Genomic DNA, 9,783 nt, shown 5'->3' with positions numbered 1-9,783 from the left:
ATGGAACAGAATGTACCATGGCTGTTGGCATTGATCTCATTAGCACATTTACATATTGACTCTGTCTCTGCTTGAAAAACACCTCATCCTGGAGACTTCTGGGTCCTGATTCTGATCTCCCTCACATTAGCTTTACGCCGGTGTAACCCCATTGAAGTCAATGTAGTTACTCCTGATTTACACCATTCTAAATGAGATCAGAACTGGCTTCCAAATGTGCATGAATTTCAGGGCTTCTTGGTAAGGGGAGTAAAGCCTTTTGGTTCGAGGTGAAGTGCCCTTCTGCTGTGTGCTTGGGCAAAGTAGTTAACCACTCAGCCATGGGTAGTTTCTCTGCCGGAGCTGGGTTTATGAAAGGAAGTATCCAAGCACGTAATCAGCTCCTCAAGAGATCACCGGTGTGTGGCAAGATGGCCTGAACATGGTGGAACTGGGTATATACAACCTCACCCAAGATCATAAGGGTGTGGAGGCTAAAGGAGAGGAAAACTAGACCCAGTTCTGACTTAGTGCGGGAATTCACTGACTCCTGTCCATCACCATAGTATCTGGGCTCCAATTACGCTGCGATGCTCTCAAAGTTCAGGCTACAGCAACTGAAAGCTGGAAGCAATGATCTGTTTTGGGAAGGAACAGCTCAGTGCAAAGAGTCTACTCCAAGGACCGCAGGCTGGGAACTTGCTGCTTTATTCATCTGCACCACACAGACGGGGGCTGGGGGGTGGGTAGGGGGAAATAATCTCCCACTAACTAAAAGAGGTTGGAAGGAAGGAGGTGGAGCATGGCTCCATCCCATAACACCCTGGGTAGCCTCATTAACCCTATCATGACCACTTTGCTATAATATACAAATAAGCATTCTGCTTGGTTCCAAATCCCTGTATCCCATACTGAAAATTGTTCCTACAAAATCAGAGGTGCTGGTAGAAAAGCTGAACCAACACCAACAAAATGACCTATGGCAGTTGTCATGTTAAATGACCCTGATGCATGCTAATGACCTAGAAACCCCCTCGCCTCTTGGTTGTTTTCTAAACCCAGCTGGTGACCAAAAGTATTACCATCTGATGAGCCATTTATGGCTTATGTTCAAAAGAGTTTGGTGGGGCTGAGTCCAGTGAAAAGGCATCACAAAACCTCACCTGAACTGCCAGCCTCAGCAGAGATACCACAGAGCGGTGGTGCCCAAACTTTTCCTGTTGTGACCTCCTTACCCATAATGGAACTTGTCTGCATGTCCCCCGCCCCCGAACTGCTGTCAGGATCTGCAGCTGGGAGCAGGGCCAGGAGCCGGGGCCCGCGGTTGGGGGCCAGGGCCTGCAGGCAGGGACGAGGGGCCGGGGCCAGGAACTGAGGCCAGGAGCCAAGGCCAGGGCTAGGAGCTGAGGCCAGGAATAGAGGCCAGGAATGGGGCCGGAAGCTGGGGCTGGGGCCACAGCTGGGAGCGGTGCTGCGGGTGGGGCCAGAGCAGAGCTGGAGGCAGGGCCAGAGCGAAGATGGAGGCAAATCAGGACTCCACTTCCCCCACCCCCTCGGAGGCCATGCCCCACAGTTTGTGTACCACTGCCATAGACTGAACGGGCCTTGGAGACTCAACTGTCCTCTATCCTTTAGGTTGGTCCAGCCAATTAAGGATTGGGATGGTACTGTTGTTATTAGCGGTAGCATCCAGTGGCCCCAGGCAAGATCAGGATCCCATTCTGCTAGGTGTTGTGCAAACACATAGTTAGTCCCTGCCCTGAAAATCAGTCACAATAGACAAGACAGAAAAGGGAAATGGAGGCAGAGAGCGGTTAAGTGATTTGCCCAATGCCACACCATCAGTCAGTGGCAGAGCTGGGAATAAAGGTGCCCAATTCCTCATCTAGTACCCTTGATCCCACTCAATGCTAGGGAGAGATACATGCTGTTGTCTGTGCCATGGATAACTGCTGGAGCTTAGAGCCCAGAGATGCCTATCCGGCACCTTCCCCCATCACTACAATTTTACAGTGTGTTTTAAGGTTGAGGCAAACTAAGTAAAGAAGCCCTGGTCCTATTGCCCACCAATGTCCACAGCCTTTGGATGAAGTCACCTGCGGCTCTTGGTGCTGCTCTGGAGCCCCTTACTGCAATATGCCCTGTCTAGACAGACCCTGCAGGGCTCCTTCCTCTGAGACAGCTGTTCTGTTCTGTTCTGTTCAGCTGCGAGGGGAAATTCATTCAGGTGATTTTAAGTTCTTGTGTGTTTCCCAAGTGGGGCAATACCCCTCGGGAAGGGCTGCCTGCAGCCTGCCCTCTTCCCTTCACCCTCTGCCCAGGGTGCCCAGGGACACACTCAGATCTTCCCAGAGATGCTTTTCATTAGCTGCATGGAAGCGGTGCAGTTTGTTCTTCCTTTGTAGCTTGAGCAAGCTCCATCTGCCCCGGGGAGCGGGGAAGGGAACCAGAAACCTGTCACTGTTTAACAATGGACCACTGGGTCTGTCAAAAAAAAAGGGGAGAGGGCCGGGGGTGCCACAGACAAGCTGGGTAATAGAATATTGACTGATGCCCCAACACAGCTGCACAAGGCCATTAATCACTCCCATTGTCCGCTTTGATTTATTCTTAAAGAGCGCAGCGAGGAGAGACTATCTGGAGAGGGAATGCGTTCAGTTCCGCACGTGTCCAGCTGAGCGAGCCGTGTGGGACAGGAACGGGCAGCGGACCGGCTTGGAAAGAACGATACAAATCAAAGCCCCCCTACAACAAGGAACACCTCTGGGTCGAAACAGGGGAGAGGCCCCGAGCCTGCGATGCTGCGGAGCAAGATTTTACCAGCTTGCTGCAAAACGCGATCTAGGAGAGCGGGGTGGGGGCGGTTTTCAAGGGACAGAGACACAATTTTTCAACTGCCCTGCTCTGCTGTAACACTGGGGGTTTGCCCTGGTTTCAGCCGGGAGGAGAGTGGCCTAGTCCCTAGAGGACAAAGGCAAAGTTCCTCTCTGCACCCGTGTCGCTTGTTACGGGCGGGCTGTATAAAAGGAAGCGATTACTTCATGTACTGCAGTAGCATGCAGACACCCCAACAGAGATCGGGGCCCCAGGCTGGACGCACACAGAGATAAATGAGTAAGGAGGGTGGTAAAGGAGAGCCACAGAGTGGGCGGTGACTTGCTCCAGGGCACGAAGCAACAGAGCTCAGAAGAGATCCCAGGTCTGCTGAGCCCCAGGCTAGTGCCCTATCCACTGAATCAGAGGTTTTCAAAATGTGGGGGCTCCAGGAGGTCGCTGGGGGTGCAAGGACCTGCCGGGGGCCAGGAGGGGGCTCTGCGTAGGTGGTCTCCGTTGCCAGGACCTCTCCCGCAGTGCTGTGGCAGCCACCCATCGGCAGTTCCACTCCTTTGCTGGGGGGGCCGGCAGGGGCTGTGTGAGCAAGGCTGCCCCCCGGGAATACTGACCCCCTCTTCTGGACAGAACCCCCTCTGGACCCTGTTTGTTCAGCGCAGCCCCAGATCACAGACCCCATCCGCTTCCCCCCTCCGGACAGAGCCTGCGCAGGGGAAGCAGACAGGGCAGCGCTGAAGGGCCGGGATGGGTAAGGGTGGGTTGTCACTCCTCTCCTGACCCTGGCCCATCAGCACAGCCATGGGCTCTTGCCCTGTGGAGTGGAGCGGGGGACAAGGGGCAGGGAACTGGGTCCTGGCAGCCAAGACCACCTGACCACAGCAGGGAGTGGAAGACTTTCTCAACTGCCACGTGAAGAGGTCCCCTCCTCATCTCTATAGGTACCAGGCATCCCTCACCCAGTCCCTGTGGGTACAGGTATCTCTTGCCCACTGCTCCAGATCCCCATGGTCACAGGGCATACCCTCCCTCCCACCCCCAGCCCCCATGGGTACAGGGCATCTCCTCCCCCCACGTCGAGCACCCCTCCCTCCGCCCCAAAGTGTACAGGGCGCATAGACCTTAAAGTCTATGATTGTATGATTCTCCCTGAACTCCTGTTTCTTCGAAAGAGCGGTGCACACATGGGACATGAAACTCCAAAGGGGGGACTCCACAAAAAAACGTTTGGGAACCTCCACTGTAGATCATACTGCCTCCCTGTAACACTGCCGTTCTGTATGTCTCGAGAGAGCCATCTCCAGAGCTCACCACTGCATGAGGCCAGGCCACGGTGCACTGACACAAGCTGCTATTCAGTGGGTTGACCCCAGCAATGCGGGAGATTCACACGGGAGGGTGTCCCTTCGTGGCTGTAACTGGGGCAAATCCCCAGTGCAGAGGGAGCCTTCGCCAAACGACAGGACGCCAGCGCTGACCCAACTGGAAAGGCCCCGCTCAGCTTGCGCTGTGTGGCTGCTGTCTGCGATTCGCATTCCTCCGAGCTGGTGTGAGAGAGCTGACAGCTCAGTTTTGCTTTCCCAGCCAGCTCAGCGCGGGGGGGCAAAGACTGTCTCCCTGTGCTGGGACCAGCCAGCTTCCTCGTGGTTATGCTTCTCTGCACCCAGCAGCCCACAAAGAGAATAGCCAGAGCTCCAGCCACGCTCCCTTTCCCCAGCTGCCTCAGCTTCATGCCCCAGGTGCCAAGGTCAGGGAACGCCATGGCAGCCAGAAATTCTACATCGTGGCACACAAGAGCTTTAGGGCCTGTGATCGCATCACTTCACGGGGTGTGGCAGCTTGTTCTGTGGGCTCGCGTAGGGTCACATCACCCAGGTTTATTGCAGGCAGCCACTGGCTACCATGCTTGTACTCCACCCTCAATCAGGGCCCACACTGGGCACAAACTCACTCTGCCGGGTTCAGAAGGAAAACACATTAGCCACAGGAAACAAAGCAAATATCAAAGTCCCATGCCAGGGCTACCTGTCCCAGGGACTCTGAAGTCTAGCAGTCATTGCATAGATCCAAACACTAGATTCTGACACTAAACTGGGAGGAGTGGTAGATACGCTGGAGGGTAGGGATAGAATACAGAGGGACCTAGGCAAATTGGAGGATTGGGCCAAAAGAAATCTGATGAGGTTCAACAAGGACAAGTGCAGAGTCCTGCACTTAGGATGGAAGAATCCAATGCACCGCTACAGACTAGGGACCGAATGGCTCGGCAGCAGTTCTGCAGAGAAGGACCTAGGGGTGACAGTGGACGAGAAGCTGGATATGAGTCAACAGTGTGGCCTTGTTGCCAAGAAGGCCAAAGGCATTTTGGGCTGTATAAGTAGGGGCATTGCCAGCAGATTGAGGGACGTGATCGTTCCCCTCTATTCGACATTGGTGAGGCCTCATCTGGAGTACTGTGTCCAGTTTTGGGCCCCACACTACAAGAAGGATGTGGAGAAATTGGAGAGAGTCCAGCGAAGGACAACAAAAATTATTAAGGGTCTGGAACACATGAGTTATGAGGAGAGGCCGAGGGAACTGGGATTGTTTAGTCTACGGAAGAGAAGAATGAGGGGGGATTTGATAGCTGCTTTCAACTACCTGAGAGGTGGATCCAAAGAGGATGGATCTAGACAGTTCTCAGTGGTAGCAGATGACAGGACAAGGAGTAATGGTCTCAAGTTGCAGTGGGGGAGGTTTAGGTTGGATATTAGGAAAAACTTTTTCACTAGGAGGGTGGTGAAACACTGGAATGCGTTACCTAGGGAGGTGGTGGAATCTCCTTCCTTAGAAGTTTTTAAGGTCAGGCTTGACAAAGCCCTGGCTGGGATGATTTAGTTGGGATTGGTCCTGCTCTGGGCAGGGGGTTGGACTAGATGGCCTTCAGAGGTCCCTTCCAACTCTGTTATTCTATGATTCTATGATCCTATCCCCAGCCAGGCCTTCTTTCAGTCAGTCTCTGGGTATGTCTACACTGTGATTCAAATCCCACAGCTGGCCTGAGCTAGTTGACGTGGGCTTGGGTGGAGAGGCTGTTTAATTGCAATGTAGACTTCCAGAATCAGGCTGGGGTCCGGGCTCCAGGACCCTGTGAGGTAGGAGGGTCCCAGAGCTCGGGCTGCAGCCCAAGCCAGAATGGCTACATTGCAATCAAACAGCCCCCCCAACTGGAGCCCCACGAGCGGAGTCAGCTGGCCCGGGCCAGCCGCGGGTGTCTAATTGCAGCATAGAGACGTGGCCTGAATATCCCCTGGCCTCATCCAGGCTTTTCTTCGGGCAGTCCTTGGATCCGTGCTCCCACCCTAAAAAAGAGCTGCGGGGCTGTGCTCCCAGGACTTTCAGTGAGCGGTAGAAGTGGAAGCCCCGGAAGTACAGTAACATCATTTCAACCCCCAAAGAGCGCCAGCCAGAATGGCCATTCTGGAGCACTCTGGCCTGACGTGAGCCCTGCGCTGGACAGGCCCTGAGCCTGGCCAGGCCTTCGTTCAAGAAGCTAGCCCAAGAGGTCCAGGCCTCTTCCCAGTCAGTCCCTGCTGAGCTGGGCTTTCCCCTTTGTAACTGCTCCCACAGGAGCCGACTTTGTGGGTGCGCCAAGGCGGGAGCACCCATGGGAAAAAAAGAGTGGGTGCCCAGCACCCACTGGTGGGCCCCACCGATCAGCTCCTCCCCTTCCCATCCAGTTCCTCCCACCCGCCGCTGATCAGCTGTTCCACAGCGGGCAGGAGGCACTGGTGGGGAGATGGAGGGGTGGGGGCAAGAAGAGATGGACCAAGGGTGGGGCATTTGGGGGAGGGGGCAGAACAGGGCGGGAAGAGGCAGGGCGGGGGAAGAGCGGGGGCAGGAAGAGGTGGGGTGGGGGTGGGGCCTTGGGGGAAGGGGTGGAGTGGAGGCAGGGTCTGGGGTACAGCGGGGGTGAAGCACCCCCAGGGAAATCAGAAATTCGGCACCTGTGACTGCTCCCTCCAGGCGTGACAACTTTCCCAGGGGTAGCCGTTTGAGTCCCCAGGCTCTCATTCACCCCTTCTTTGTCAGTGTGGGGGGTCTATCTATCCCATCCTAGGGCCTGAGCCGAAGCCTTGAGAGACTCCCCTTGCCTTTGATGGGCTTTGGGTCTGGCTTGTTGTGTGGGCCATGATCTGCGAGCCAGTGTCACCTCCAGGTCCTCTCAAGCTGTTGCTTGTTTTTAGAGCGGCTGTGGATGGGTTTCCATCATTGCAGGGAAATGTTTAAATCACCCCCCATCCCCCTGTCCACAATGGCAGCCCCAAACAACGCCAACCTGTTTTCACTGGCATTCTTAGGAAAAAATCATGAAAGAGTTTGTGTCAATATCTGGTTCTCTAAAGTTGGTTATTGAAGATAAGCTACATTTGGGGTCCGAATGACCAGCCATCATCCCTGCAAAATGCTGTCCTGCCTCTTCCAAGCTGTTGGCATAAGAAACATCCAACATCTATGGCAGGGACCCAGTGGAGCCCTACATGAATGGGCTGGCTTGGCCCCAGTCCTCTTAGACACAGGTGTGCACATCACAAAGCCACCGATGGTCAGAGCTGCCAACTCTGCAGGCAGCCTCAGCAGAAAAGCCAAGGACGAGAGGCCTGACCCAGAGCCTGCTGAACTCAATGGGAGTCTTTCCCATGACGTCAATGGGCTTCAGATCGGAAGCTCAGCATGCATGGAACCCGTTTCCTTTTTCATCCCTGGAGCGTGTCCCTGGAGATCAGGGTTGAGGTCCATTGGCACATCAGTAGGCAGAGGACTCTAATCCCATGCTATACAGTAGGACATCAGAGTTACAAACACCAGAGTTAGGAATTGACTGGTCAACCACACACTCATCTGGAACTGGAAGCATGCAATCAGGGGACAGCAGAGACAAAAGCAAAAACAAAAAAAAGGGCAAATACAGTAGTGTTGTGTGAAATGTAAACTATTAAATAAAAAGTTTTAAAAAAAGATTTGACAAGGGAAGGAAAATGTTTCTGTGCTTGTTTCATTTAAATTAAGAGGGTTAAAAGCGTCATTTTTCTTCTGCAGGGTAAAGTTCCAAAGCCGTATTAAGTAAATGCTGAGTTGTAAACTTTTGAAACAACCACACAACCCTAACGAACAACCTCCATTCCCAAGCTGGTTGTAACTCTGCGGTTCTACCCTGGATCGGTGTTACTCAGACTGAGGCACAAGCCACCAGTGGCTCGTTAGTGTGTCACCTGCAGCTCTTTGCAGCATGTGATATTAAACCATGGTGTGATTTCATTATTAACCGATCTAAGTTATTAACCAGTCAGGATGCTTTTACTAGGTTATTAACCAATTGTAGCTGATAAAATATTCCTACTTGGTCAGTCATTTTGCTGTGAGAATAATATATATATATATATATATATATATATATATATACTAAATATTTCCCCTGTTGTACTGTTTAAATATGAGTCTATAGTGCTATATTAAATGGAACAATGAATTCACACGACTGTGGCTCTTTTGGGTAATGCTGATCTCTAATTTGGCTCCTGAATCACTGAGGTCTGAGTATCACTGCAGGAGCTGTATCACATGTTGGTATTAGACCAGTGCTAATAGGACATTGGGAAGCAATCATTTTCCGGCTCCCCATGTCTCCATCAGCAGGGAAATTGGCTTTTTAAGGGTTAAAGATTCAGCATTCTGGCCGTAAAAATAAACTTGGGCCTGTTTTTTTGGTTATGGGAAAGATTTAAAAAAAAAATCTTAGATCTTGGGTTTATTTTCTCTCTCTTTTTCTTTCTCATGTGGCCTGAGAACCTAATTCCTGAGAAGTCAAAGGCATAGCCATTCTCACCTTGGGATGCCAAGGAAGCAGTCTCCCTAGCAACAGAAACTGTGGAGGCATTTGGATCTGATTAACTCCCCATCCCATTCAGGTGCCTTTCACTCCCTGTGGTGGCCTGGTTGAGGAATTAACTGCCCTACATTTTGCTGTAAGTACCCTGGGGGTCAGGGTTGCTTTTCAGTGTTACTCCTCAAGCTGACCTCTACTAGAAACCATCCAGCTGGCATGCAATTTCCTCATTCAAACTCCAGCTAATGAGAAATCTGCTGTGGGGCTGGAGTAAGGGCTCCAGCTGACAGCCCTGGAGATCAACGTCCTTGGCTTATGCACAGAACAGGTGCAGCGTGGGCCGTAGCAATGCAAGCTTTCCATAGGCTGCCCCACCGATGGGCCTCCACCCTGACCTTCGCTCTACTAAGACCAGCTCTAGCCAGTGAGCAGTTCAGTCTCTGGGCTTGACACTGCCCAGAAGGATGCTGATTAGCGTGGCAGAGGGGTTTGCATGGACAGAACTCAGACCTCCGTGTTCTAATAGCACAGGCTACTAAGCTGAGCTCCAGGAAAATCTCCTCTGGCTGGTGACAGCATTGGCCATATGACACACAGTGCACCAACAGTGATTCCAGATCCAGCAGGGGGCTAGCGTGTACGAGCACTGCGGCCAGCTCATTACAGTACAGTAGTGGGGTGAGGTAGTTAGTGGGTAGCTTGGTATCTCAGGACTTGTGATCAACCTTTGATAGTGAGAGAAGCTTTGAGACGGGGAGAAAACATCAGGCATTTTCGTAAAACAAAATACAGAGCCTTCAGAAATACATACCACCCCTCACCCCTACTCAGTACAGACTCGTTTGTTTCAATCTGCCCTCCATGTCTGGCAAACCCTCCATGCACTTGTCTTTCCTACCACTTAGGCTTCGTCTATGTCCCCTTTCTCTCTCCAAACTCCTGTCGCTCACCTGGGACCGTCCTCCTCTTTCCCCGCTTCCCACGCACTCCTCAGTGCCGGAGTGAGAGAGCCTTCTCCTCTGCACCTGCAACAACCTCTTGGTATCTTTCAAGCCCATAGACTCCCCAGCTCCACTTCAAACGCCAGCTGAAAAAGTCTCTTTTCTTCC

The sequence above is a fragment of the Chelonia mydas genome, chromosome 2 (genome assembly GCF_015237465.2).
Source record: "Chelonia mydas isolate rCheMyd1 chromosome 2, rCheMyd1.pri.v2, whole genome shotgun sequence".
NCBI lineage: Eukaryota > Metazoa > Chordata > Testudines > Cheloniidae > Chelonia > Chelonia mydas.
Note: the sequence above shows the minus strand (reverse complement) of the source record.